Consider the following 13,348-nt stretch of genomic DNA (forward strand, 5'->3'; position numbering starts at 1 on the left):
ATTATTATACCCCAGCTATATGGCTACAGAGGGTATATACAATTTGATACGGTCAAAACGTGCCTAGTAGAATAAACGGTTTTAGACCCTAGTTCTCTTTACACAAAATCCGTTTCAGAACATTTTGAGTAGATCTAGCGATGTCTGTCCGTCTGTGTGGCTGGCTGGCTGGTGCGCACGATAACTCTCGAAGGGAGTATCTGGGTACATCGTAATATTTTTGTCAAACAGAGATCGAGCTCAGAGATGGGCAATATCGGTTCACCTCCCCCACATAAGGTCGAAATTTTCAAAAAAAAAATATATTTCTTGCACAGAAAGGGAAAGTATAATCCGATTTTGCTCCAACTTTGTAAATCCTAATATTTGCATCAGTGCTAGGTGCGAAAATGGATAATATCGGTCCACTCCATCAAGTACCTCCCCCACAAATGGTCAACATTTAGATTAATTACAACTCTTATTAAAAGTGAAGTAAAAGTCCGAGTGTCTTCAAATGTCACGAATCCCAATAGTTTTATTAACCCAGGGTCTGGTGTGAAGATGGAATATTTCGGTCCACTCCTTCTGGTACCTCCCCCACATAAGGTCGAAATTTTCAAAAAATATATATTTCTTGCACAGAAAGTGAAAGGATAATCCGATTTTGCTCCACCTTAGCAAATCCTAATATTTGCGTCAGTGCTAGGTCAGGTGTGAAAATGGACAATATCGGTCCACTCCATCAAGTACCTCCCCCACAAATGGTCAAAATTTAGATTAATTACAACTCTTATTAAAAGTGAAGTAAAAGTCCGATTGTCTTCAAATTTCACACATCCCAATATTCATATTAACTCAACGTCTGGTGTTAAGATGGGCGAAATTGGTCCACTCTTTCTGGTACCTCCCCCACAAAAGGTCGAAATTTGCAAAAAAAAAAAAATATTTTCTACACAGAAAGAAAATAATAATCTAATTTTGCTCTAAGTTTGGAAATTTTAATATTTGCGTCAGTTCTAGGTCTCGTGCCAAAATGGATAATATTGGTCGACTCCATCAAGAGCCTCCTCCACAAAGGGGCTAAATTTGTAATAATTATAATTCTTAACCAGTAAAGAAAGTCTTAAGGTCGGGCGGGGCCGACTTTATGATACCCTACACCACTTTGCTAATTAAGTAGAGCTCCACATAACAATTAAAAGTTTTTATGGGAGCATTCAATCATACACTACAGCATTCAAAGGACTAAATATGCCGAAGCATTTGTATCTTTTAAATTCGGAATTGAATTGCCCATTTAGTGCACAATTGATTTGAAATCGGATAAAGATATATATGGGAGCTATATCCAAATCTGAACCGATCTCGATAAAATTTGGCAAAGATATTTCTGAGCTGTATTTGATATATTTCGCTAAATAACGTTGTTACGGAGTGCATATTACGGTTGTGGGTAGCAAATATAACAAATCGGATGAACAGTATATGTGGGAGCTATAGCTTTATCTGAACCGATCTTCACCAAAAAGCTTCTAGACTAAATTCGGTCCTAAGTGCCCAGTTCCATCGCATTTGGACAAATATTAGACGTTTGGTGCACAATAAAAAGTAAATCGGACGAAGTTATACATCGGAGCTATATCCAAATCTAAACCGATCCCGATAAAATTTAGCAAATGTATTTCTGAGCTTTATTTGATATATTTCCCCCAAATATTGTTGTTGAAGAGTGCATATTACAGCGGCGGTGGACAAAAATAACAAATCGGATGAACAATATATATGGGAGCTATAGCTATATCTGAACCGATTTCGATCAAATTTGGCATACATATTTTCAGGCCCAATTTGGGTGTATATGCAAAATTCCATACAATTCGGGCTTATATTACACGTTTAGTGCACAATAAAAGGCAAATCGGACGAAGATATATATGGGAGCTATATCTAAATTTTTACCGATTATCTCCAGTTTCAATAGGGTTCGTCCTTGATCCAAACAAATGATCTGTGCAAAATTTCATCTGCATCGGGCAATAAATGCGACCTGTACTTTGTTTACAAAAATACATGCACAGACGGACGGACGGACATGCATAAATCGACTCAGAATGTGATTCTATGCAGATCATTAAAAGGAACTATGGGTCTATCTCGTTTCCTTTTGCCTGTTACAAACAAATGCACAAAGACATAATACCCTGACCACCTTGTGGTGTAGGGTATAAAAATACGATGTAAGAGTCCGATTGTCTTCAAATTTCACACATCCTACTATTTTTATGAACCCAAGATCTGGCAGTAAGACGGAATATAGCGATCCACTCCATCTGGTACCTCCCCCACAAACGCTCAAAAATTTGAATATCCATGAAGTTCATAAAAAGCGAAATCAACATTCGATTCCATTCTAGATATGGTACATCTCAATATTTCCATCAACACAAGATCTGTTATAAAGATGGCAGATATCGGACCATTTCTTTTGCTATATGTCTCTCATTCAGAATCCTGAGATGAGTGTGGAATTTATGATTTCCCTATAAATTCCATATAAATGTTCGATTTCCTTATATATTCATAATAATATTTATATCATATCGGCAAAACCGACCGATACTTTTTTACTTGTTTCATTTATTTATTTATTTTTTTTTGTGAACCACGAACAACATAAGCATAAATGTTTGGGCATATGTCTTAAAAACCGTTGTTTATTAGAAATTCTCATTTAAACTAATTTGTTCTAATTAAATTTCAAAAAAAAAAAAAATTAAGAAATTGTACAACCATCATATACACGATTTGTTATGCAGCGATTCCTGTGTTACATTTGTGACAGTATTTGGATAAACTTTTAATTAAAATAAACTTTAATTGAAAACTACAATTAATATTTGATTTCTTGAGCCACGTCCAAAACATCGAGAAATTTATAAAATCTTTTCATAACAATCAAAGAAATTTCAAAATGAACGGTTTATAGTTATTTTCAGTCAATTTCGATATAATTACGAAATAATTGTAATACACAATAAAACCAAACTTAAAAGTATTTCCCTCTATGCAGTACAGACCAGAACAGCGGATATAAACGCACAACCACAAAAATTTCAAATTTAGGACCACAAAGTCTTTGGCGTCCATTTAAAATAGCGTGCACAAAATGAAGTGTGAAAATGAAATTGAACTTGCCGATGGGCGGAAGAAACAATTTAACGTTACATTTGCGAGTTGAGACAAATGTTCGCACCCGCATTTGAGCCATAAAACAATGAGAAAAATTCCAGTGCTCATAAAGTGGGCCAGGGAGATTTAACGGAAATCTTCCTATCATCACCACCAATCTCATAAACAATGGGTGTGAGGTAATCGGCAATGAGACAGCTGTTGGATGAGGGAGTTAATGGTTGCGCCCATCATCGCCGGCTTGATGCCATTGTTGATGGTGCCCATCAACAGTTTCGATTTTGTTGTTACTTCAACAAATAAATTAAAATATTTTAATGAAAAAAGTTTTTGGCTAAGAGACAGGATGCTTCATTGCTATGTTTCTCATTCAGTTGGCTAAAAGTGTCATTCTGTTTTAACAAGAAATTCCTTAATACTTAAACGATGTCGGCGGGTGTAAATGTAGAGGTAGTATAGGAGATAACATTTTGCCCTATAATGTCAAAAATATAGTTTCGTTTTTTATAGACTAATTATACCCTCAGTCATATGGCTAGAGAGGGTATATATCAGGGTTTTAGACCCTACGTCTCTCTGGAGAAAATCCGTTTCAGAACACTTGGAGTGGATCTAGCGATGTCCGTCTGTCTGTCTGGCTGGTAGGTGCGCACGATAACTCTCGAACGGAGTATCCGATTTTATCCAGACTTGGTACATAGTTATGTTAATCCGATTTTGCTCTTACTTTGCAAATCCTAGTATTTGTGTCACTTCTAGGTCACGTGCAAAAATGGATAATATCGGTACAGTCCATTAAGTGCCTTCCCACAAAAGGGCCAAAATTTGGAATCATTATAACTCCTATAAAATATGATGTAAGAGTCTGATTGTTTTCAAATATCACACAACTCAACAATTTTATTAGTCCACGGTCTAGTGTTATGATGGAGTATATCGGCGCTTTTCTTCTGGTACCTTCCCCACAAAAGGTCAACATTTTGAATATCTATTAAGCTCATGAAACGCGAAATTAACTTCAGATTCCATTTAGACTGAATATTTCTATCAACACAGGATCTGTTATAATGACGGTAGAGATTGGTCCTCTACTTCTGGTACCTCCCCCACAAAGTATCAACATTTTGAGTATCCGCGAAGCTCATAAAACGCCAAATTAACATTTGATTCTATTCGGACTTTGTATATCTCAATATTTCCATCACCATAAGATCTGTTATAAATACTGTAGAGATCGCACCATTTCTTCTGGAACCTCTCCCATATAGGGTTCAAGATTAAAAAAAAAAAAAAACTGAAAGAAAACGGAATAAGCGTTGAATTGTCTTCGAATTTCACACATCCAAATATTTTTCTAACGCAAGACCTGTAGTACAGTTAATATATATCAGGCAACCCCTTGTGGTACCTCTCCCACACAATTTCCAATATTTTATCTTTCATAACATGCGAAACAAGAACCTCTCCCATAAAGAGTCAACAGTTTGAATACCCATAACTCAAGGCTTAAGAAAAGAGTCTAAGAAGCCACCGTGATTTATATTCGAGAGGTCTAGATTTTTTATAATCCGCGATTTTCAGTCAGGAAAACTTGAATATCCATGATATTGATAATCCATGCTTGTTATACACGAAACGCTCTTACATACGAGATTCCGGGGAGGTCTTTCAACCAGGTCCTTGAACAAAAACTGTTTAAAAAAAAATAAATACTCTTAAAAAATCAACAATTTCAAGTCCTGAAAAAAACTAAGAAAAAACGACTTTATGTAAGGACGTCTTTGTAAGAAGAATTTCTAAAAATCTACGATTTTTAGCCAACAGTTGTAGGGAAAAAAGATTTTAAAATCGACGATTTTCAAATACTTCCTTGCAACAATAATTTAAAAGCCAGCGATTTTTAGTCGGGTGGTTTTATAAAAAATCTCAAAGGATTTTCGATTTTAAATTTGAGGATACCTGAAAAAATTCTTTAAAATCCAATATTTTTAGTACGAAAGTCTGTAAAAACAGTATATACAGGGTGGGATAAAAAAAACTGTAACCAACTTCAGACTGTTGTCATTTCTAAGCCACTCGTCCGACAGCTGTTAAAATTATTCCAGTGAAGCATTTTGGTGAGAATTTTCTAGAAAAAAAGTTATTCGTGATGGAATTCAAGCGTGATAGTGTGATTTCTTTATATTTGCCTAGAAAATCACAAGTGGCTATCGTTAGAGCACTCCAGCATTTAAATGAGAATAAATATTCTGTGTCTTGTACCTTCGCCCATTACGGTGATACTGGTAGCGTAGCCCGACGTCAATGAAGTGGACGGAAGAAAACAGCAACATCAGCAGAAATGATTCGAAAAGTAAAGAAGCGACTTGGTCAAATCCCGCGTCGCAGTGGCCGATTACTGGCTCGTGAGCTGAACATATCGCAATATTCCGTTCGGCAAATATTGAAAAATGAGCTCGGGTTAAGGCCATTGAATTTCCAAAAAGTGCAAGAACTTACACCGCAACAGAAAGAAAATAGTCTCAAAAGAGCTAAAGAGTTGCTTCGCTTGGCCGAAGGTGGTGAACTGCCGAATTTGGGTTTCTCCGATCAGAAAACATTCATTGTCCAGCAGTTTGTAAACAAACAAAATAATCGTGTTTACTTGTCAAAGAGGTCAGCTGAAAATGTGCACCTTCGGTTGGCCACCAGAACTCAAGCGCCGACCATGGTGAGGGTGTGGGCCGCCATAACAGCCAATCGTCGCTCTCCGCTCGTATTAATCGACCGTGTCATCAGAAGAAATGCCGAATATTATCGCGAAATATTGTGGAGGGGCCTTTTGCACGCAGACCTTGGACATTTCAAGAGGACTCGCGCCATCCAAGAATGGTTACGAAATGAGGTACCTCGCTTCACTGATCAAAATAGCCTTGATAAAAAAAATCATTAAAATCTATACTAACATTGAGAAGGTCCTAGAAAATAAGCAAATGTTATAGTGGTGCGGTTCCGACAATGTTATATTTATATTTCTAACTCATTGAAATACTCATGTCAGACCCAACAAAGTATATATATTCTTGATCAGCGTAAAATTCTAAGTCGATTTAGCGATGTCCGTCCGTCTGCTGTCCATCTGTCTGTTGTAATCACGCTATGTTTCGAACGAATTGAGATAGAAGGCTAAAATTTTGCACACATGTTTATTTTTCCAATAGGCAAGTGAGGTTCGTAAATGGGCTATGTAGGTCCACGTTTTCATATAGACTCCACATAACGGTTCCTCCCGATATTCTGTATTTTGATAATTTTAGCGACATTATTCACCGGAATTGTTTCAAATTTGGTATTTGAAGTTCGAAATGGATACTACAGCCTAAGACAGAAAATTGTCTGTGCAGGTCCACGTCTTCGTATAGCCTCCATATAATGGTTCCTCCCGATATTCCGTATTTTGATGATTTTAGCGACATTATTCACCGGAATTGTTTCAAAATTGGTATTAGAAGTTCGAAATGGATACTACAGCCTATGACAGAAGATTTTCTGTGCAGGTGCCCGTCTTCGTATAGCCCCCATTCGGTATGTTGTCGAGTTTGGTACAATACCCACCGAAATTGTTTGGGATGTCTTATTTGAAGTTCGAATTGGATGCTACAGCCTGTGACAGAAAATTGTCTATGCAGGTCAAGGTCTTCGCATAGCTCCAATATGACGGTACATCCCTATATACGATATTTTGATGATTTTAGCTACATTATTCTCCGTTTATTGGTAATGGCTTATGACAAACAAAGCCTATGTAGGTCCACGTCGTATAGACACCAATATAACGGCTATATTCTGTATTTTTTTAAATTTTAACAGAATTTTTTAAGGATTTTATTTACAAGTTCGTTCCTAATGGTGGAGGGTATTCAAAGTTCGGCCCGGCCGAACTTACTGCTTTTTAACTTGTTTATTGTCATATTTTTACTCGATTTTTTAGATTTTATCTATATCTGTCTAGGGACCATTCCTAATTGATGAGATTGTTGAAAATTAGTCCAGCGGTTCTTGAATTCTAGGCAGAATAACTAAAATATATTTATTTTATATAAATATTGTACCTATTTTACTATATATCCGATATCTTGGCTATCAGCACCACTATTATGGTCGGAAGTGATCTTTTAATATCTTTGTGATTTGGCCGGGAATAAAAATATTCGCGGTTTAGCGAAAATATTGCCTCATGGGCTTCTGACCAGCCCTACACTGTAACTCCATGCAGAATTCCGCGTCGATTTGTGCCACAGCAAAATCAGAAAATATTTGTGTTTTTGATCTATTTCCAGCCCTGAATATTTTGCGATATTTTCCAAAAACAATAGGCTTTTATATTTTTATTAATATTATATTATTTATTATTATTATGGTCACTATCATTATTTTTATATTTTATAATCAAAAATAAGCCGAAATGTATCGAAAATTGTAAGGTTAAAAAAATTCCACTATTGCCTTCGATTAGCATTTAAATAAGTAGTTAATCGAAAATGCCGACTCCCACTGTAGCTCTCCATTGTACAAATAAACTTGTTGCTATTTTTCGTTGAATTTTGTCAGTGGCAAATGAAACTGAACTGAAAGTTTCCATTCTCTTCGTGTTGGCATATAAATTCCACATTTTCTTTTGCCATCTATCCCGCGAAGTTTCCTTTTTATGCCGGTCTTACCCGAAAGCCACCAAGACAAAGACATTAGCAAATAGTATGTCTATTGTGAGAGCGGGCGAAGGAGGAGCTGAAGACTGACATTATAATCAAGTCAAACTGCTAAGTATTTAAATTTCTCTTTGGGGCACGTTTCTTCATATTTCATTTGTCGTTGTAAACGAATCTGTGTATTTGTTAGTGTGTGTGTGTGTGTGTGTTGCGTGAGTTTTTGTTAAAGAAATATTTTTCTAATTGTGTGTACCGTGGGATGTACCAGTGTGGGTGTGTGTGCGCGTTTGCATATAAATGTCACTGTAGAAAAGCGTGCTTCTTATAATAATGTAATGTTGTGCTTGCGGTTGGTTTATATTGTGGCTTTGCGCGGCACAGTGGTTACTCGGTATGTTAGGTGTACACCCTGAATACTTGCTTTTCTAACGGAAGACCTTGTGGTACTCTATGGGAATACCTTATGATCTCTTATGGGGAAGCTTTAGGACTTCTATGAGAAGACCTCAGGGTCTTCTATGATGACACTCTGAGGTCATCTATAATAAGACCCTGAGGTCATGTATGATAGGACCCTGAGGTCATCTATAAGAAGACCCTGAGGTCATCTATGATGGCACTCTGAGGTCATCTATGATAAGACCCTGAGGTCATCTATGATAAGACCCTGAGGTCATCTATAAGAAGACCTTCAGCTCTTCTATGAGAAGACCCTGAGGTCTTTTATGATGACACTCTGAGGTCATCTATGATAAGACCCTGAGGTCATCTATGAGAAGACTATGAGGTCATCTACAAGAAGACCTTGAGCTCTTCTATGAGAAGACCCTGAGGTCTTTTATGATGACACTCTGAGGTCATCTATGATAAGACCCTGAGCTCTTCTATGAGAAGACTATGAGGTCTTCTATGAGAAGACCCTGCGGTCTTCTATGAGAAGACCCTGCGGTCTTCTATGAGAAGACCCTGTGGTCTTCTATGAAAAGACCCTGAGGTCTTCTATGAGAAGACCCTGCGGTCTTCTATGAGAAGACCCTGACGTCTTCTATGAGAAGACCCTGAGGTCTTCTATGAGAAGACCCTGAGGTCTTCTATGAGAAGACCCTGAGGTCTTCTACGAGAAGACCCTGACGTCTTCTATGAGAAGACCCTGACGTCTTCTATGAGAAGACCCTGAGGTCTTCTATGAGAAGACCCTGAGGTCTTCTATGAGAAGACCCTGAGGTCTTCTATGAGAAGACCCTGAGGTCTTCTATGAGAAGACCCTGAGGTCTTCTATGAGAAGACCCTGAAATCTTCTATGAGAAGACCCTAGGTCTGCTATGAGAAGACCTTGAGGCCTTCTATGAGAAAACCTTGATGTTTTCTATGAGAAGACCCTGCGGTCTTTTATGAGAAGATCATGAGGTCTTCTATGAGAAGACCCTGAGGTCTTCTATGAGAAGACCCTGAGGTGTTCTATGAGAAGACCTTGAGGTCTTCTATGAGAAGACCCTGAGGTCTTCTATGAGAAGACCCTAAGGTCTTCTATGAGAAGACCCTGAGGTCTTATATGAGAAGACCCTGAGGTCTTCTATGAGAAGACCCTGAGTTCTTCTATGAGAAGACCCTGAGGTCTTCTATGAGAAGAACCAAAGGGCATCTATGATAAGACCTTGAGGTCTTCTATGATAAGACCTTGAGGTCTTCTATGAGATGACCTTGAGGTCTTCTATGAGATGACCTTGAGGTCTTCTATGAGATGACCTTGAGGTCTTCTATGAGATGACCTTGAGGTCTTCTATGAGAAGACCTTGAGCTCTTCTATGAGAGGACCTTGAGCTCTTCTATGTGAGGACCTTGAGCTCTTCTATGAGAGGACCTTGAGCTCTTCTATGAGAGGACCTTGAGCTCTTCTATGAGAGGACCTTGAGCTCTTCTATGAGAAGACCTTGAGCTCTTCTATGAGAAGACCTTGAGCTCTTCTATGAGAAGACTTTAAGCTCTTCTATGAGAAGACCTTGAGCTCTTCTATGAGAAGACCTTGAGCTCTTCTATGAGAAGACCTTGAGCTCTTCTATGAGAAAAACCTGAGGGCATCTATGATAAGACCTTGAGGTCTTCTATGAGATGACCTTGAGGTCTTCTATATGATGACCTTGAGCTCTTCTATGAGAAGACCTTGAGCTCTTCTATGAGAAGGCCTTGAGCTCTTCTATGAGAAGACCTTGAGCTCTTCTATGAGAAGACCTTAAGCTCTTCTATGAGAAGAACCTGAGGGCATCTATGATAAGACCTTGAGGTCTTCTATGAGATGACCTTGAGGTCTTCTATATTATGACCTTGAGCTCTTCTATGAGAAGACCTTGAGCTCTTCTATGAGAAGACCTTGAGCTCTTCTATGAGAAGACCTTGAGCTCTTCTATGAGAAGACCTTGAGCTCTTCTATGAGAAGACCTTGAGCTCTTCTATGAGAAGACCTTGAGCTCTTCTATGAGAAGACCTTGAGCTCTTCTATGAGAAGACCTTGTGCTCTTCTATGAGAAGACCTTGAGCTCTTCTATGAGAAGACCTTGAGCTCTTCTATGAGAAGACCTTGAGCTCTTCTATGAGAAGACCTTGAGCTCTTCTATGAGAAGACCTTGAGCTCTTCTATGAGAAGACCTTGAACTCTTCTATGAGAAGACCTTGAGCTCTTCTATGAGAAGACCTTGAGCTCTTCTATGAGAAGACCTTGAGCTCTTCTATGAGAAGACCTTGAACTCTTCTATGAGAAGACCTTGAGCTCTTCTATGAGAAGACCGTGAGCTCTTCTATGAGAGGACTCTTCTTGTATGAGAGGACGCTGACGACTTTTATTAGTAGTCTTGTGCTCTTCTACGAGGAGACCTTATATTTAAACATACAACCACAGTGAACAAAGAACATTGTTGCTATTGCCCCGTGCTGCTGATGATGATGGAGATGGTGGTATGTCTAACTTGGTGTAATTGTTTGTTTGAACATCGCTCTCAAATGGTGTTGTGTAAATGAGTCGAAGAGTGCGTGATTTTCAGCCGGCTGATAGACACACACACACACACAAACATATTTGTATATGTGCGTGACGTTGTGTCCTGACGCTGAGTAAATAATTTACTTGACGCAAACAATAACAATTTATTTGGCGTTGTTAATAGGTTGTAATTATGTGACAAACTTTTTGACAGCCAACCAAGCAACCCTTTTCTTTTTTTTTTGCCGTTCGGTTTTTCAATTTTCTTTCCTCGGGCACATTCCACGACTGCTAACGCACAAAGTGTTGCTTCTTTTTCTGGGGGGAGGATGCTTATGCCGTTCACAATGAAGATGACGATGATGCTGATGGGATAGAAATTTGTGTGAAAAATTATTATTTCTCTACTTTTCTTGCTTTGTGTTGTTCCGCTTCTATTATGTGGCGTGATGTGACAGACAGGATGGCAGGGCGGCATAGGGATGAGAATAATGAGTGGTTTTATGCTTTTTCATTTTTAAACTGTCATGTTTTGGGTTATTAGAAAATAGTTGAAAAGTTGGTATTAAAACTTGAAGAGTAATTGCCGGCGAATAGTGAAGAGAAAAATTAATGAGGTGTTAATTATAGTTGTAATTGTCGCCATGATTGAGATCACCAACATTCTTTGAAGATGACGAAACAGTTTTAGCCCTGGAAGCGATAGTTGAAAGAATGACATGAATTTAAATTCATTAGATAAGGGTGATTGAATCTCAGTTGATTTGATACAATTCTGAAATGGTAATAAAGTGAAATTTATTGCGGCATGAGTTTTTTGTTTGGGAATCCTTATTTAGCAATGGAAAATTAAAAATTGGCAACATTCATAGAAAAAAGTCTCATATACAGGGTTGTCCATATTCGACGGACCCATCTGGCAACGCCATAACTTTTGACTGAGATGTCACATCGCTTAATGACATACCGCGTTTGAAGCGTCAATTCAAGCAGATTTTTACCATTAACCAATACACGCCACGCGAGCGCTCTGAAATAGTTGAAATTTACATTCAACAGAAGAAGTCAATTGTGAAAACTCAACGTGCTTTTAAAACATTAAAAAATGTGAGAAGTGCGCCTTCTTCAACTGGTAAGGCTCTTTCTAATCCGAAGAGGCCATATAAAAGTCGACCAAGGCGATCGGCCGAGAATATCGCTGCCGTACGAGCCAGTGTTGAGAGGTCCCCAAGAACATCCCAAAAACGCCGTTCTCAGCAGTTGGGCATGACTCGGTCCACTTTACAACGGATTATTCGCATTGATTTGCATTTGTTCCCGTACAAAATTCAATTGACGCAAAGAATGTTGCCTGCGGACAAGCCTCGTCGATTGGAATGGGCCCAAAGAGTCATAGGGCCCAAAGAGTCATGGGTCCGTCGAATATTGGTATTTATAGGTCATAACGGGTCCCTGAGCGTGTGGCAAAACATTGCATGTATAGGTCCACGTTGTGGTATAGCCCCCATATAAAGGTACCTCCCGATATTTGGTATTTTAGTTTTTTTGCCACATTTGTTCACGGATTTGTCTAAAAATTGGTATTTGTGGGTCACAATGGTTTCCAGCTCCGGGGGCGAAACATTGCATGTATGGGTCCATGATTTGGTATAGCCCCCATATAACGGTACCTCCCGATATTCGGTATTTTGATGGTTTTTGCCACATTTTTTTCACTGATTTGTCTAAAAATTGTTATTTGTGGGTCATAATGGGTCCTAGTTCGTGTGGCGAAACATTGTAATTATAGGTCCACGTTTTGGTGTAGCCCCCATATAATCTCCCGATATTCGGCATTTTAATGGTTTTTGCCACATTTCTTCTAATGTTTCTTTTACCCTAAGGTGTTGGGTATTAAAAGTTTGGCCCGGCCGAACTTAATGTTTTTTTGCTTGTTTTTATCTCACCCTGTATGCTTTATCAAACAAATCAGAAAGCTTAGGTCAGGCTACATGTTAGATTTAATATTTTAAGTTCCTTATGCGCAATCAGCTTTCCAAATCGCCATATTGTAGGACTTCTCATTGTAAGGTATCTAGAAGGAGTTTGTTTAAAATATTTCAAATTTTGGCCAAATATGGTTTACGTTTTGTTACAGTACCCACTGGTACCCAAAATTGTATGTCTTCTAAAACTTAAAATTCTTATTAGCAATCTGAATGCCGTGCCAAAAAACAGCATTTTCGACAATTTATAAGGAACCTAACATAACGTGGATCATCAATAAAAATATGACCTGAAATAATGCCTGATTCTTATATTCATTTACGATGTCCTTCGGAGTACAAAACTTACGTTACATATTAATCCGAAATTTTCTACACAAAACCCTAAATATATTTCAAGCATTCATATTTTGTTCCTTTTTGTTATGCCTCCAGACATTCCGGCAACTTCTTTTAGTTTTTCAACAACTTAACGTATTCATACCAAAGAAGATTTCTAGTTTCGTTTGTTTTTTTGCTTTACCGGAAAA

The sequence above is a fragment of the Musca domestica genome, unplaced genomic scaffold, assembly GCF_030504385.1.
Source record: "Musca domestica strain aabys unplaced genomic scaffold, Musca_domestica.polishedcontigs.V.1.1 2, whole genome shotgun sequence".
NCBI classification, from domain to species: Eukaryota; Metazoa; Arthropoda; class Insecta; order Diptera; family Muscidae; genus Musca; species Musca domestica.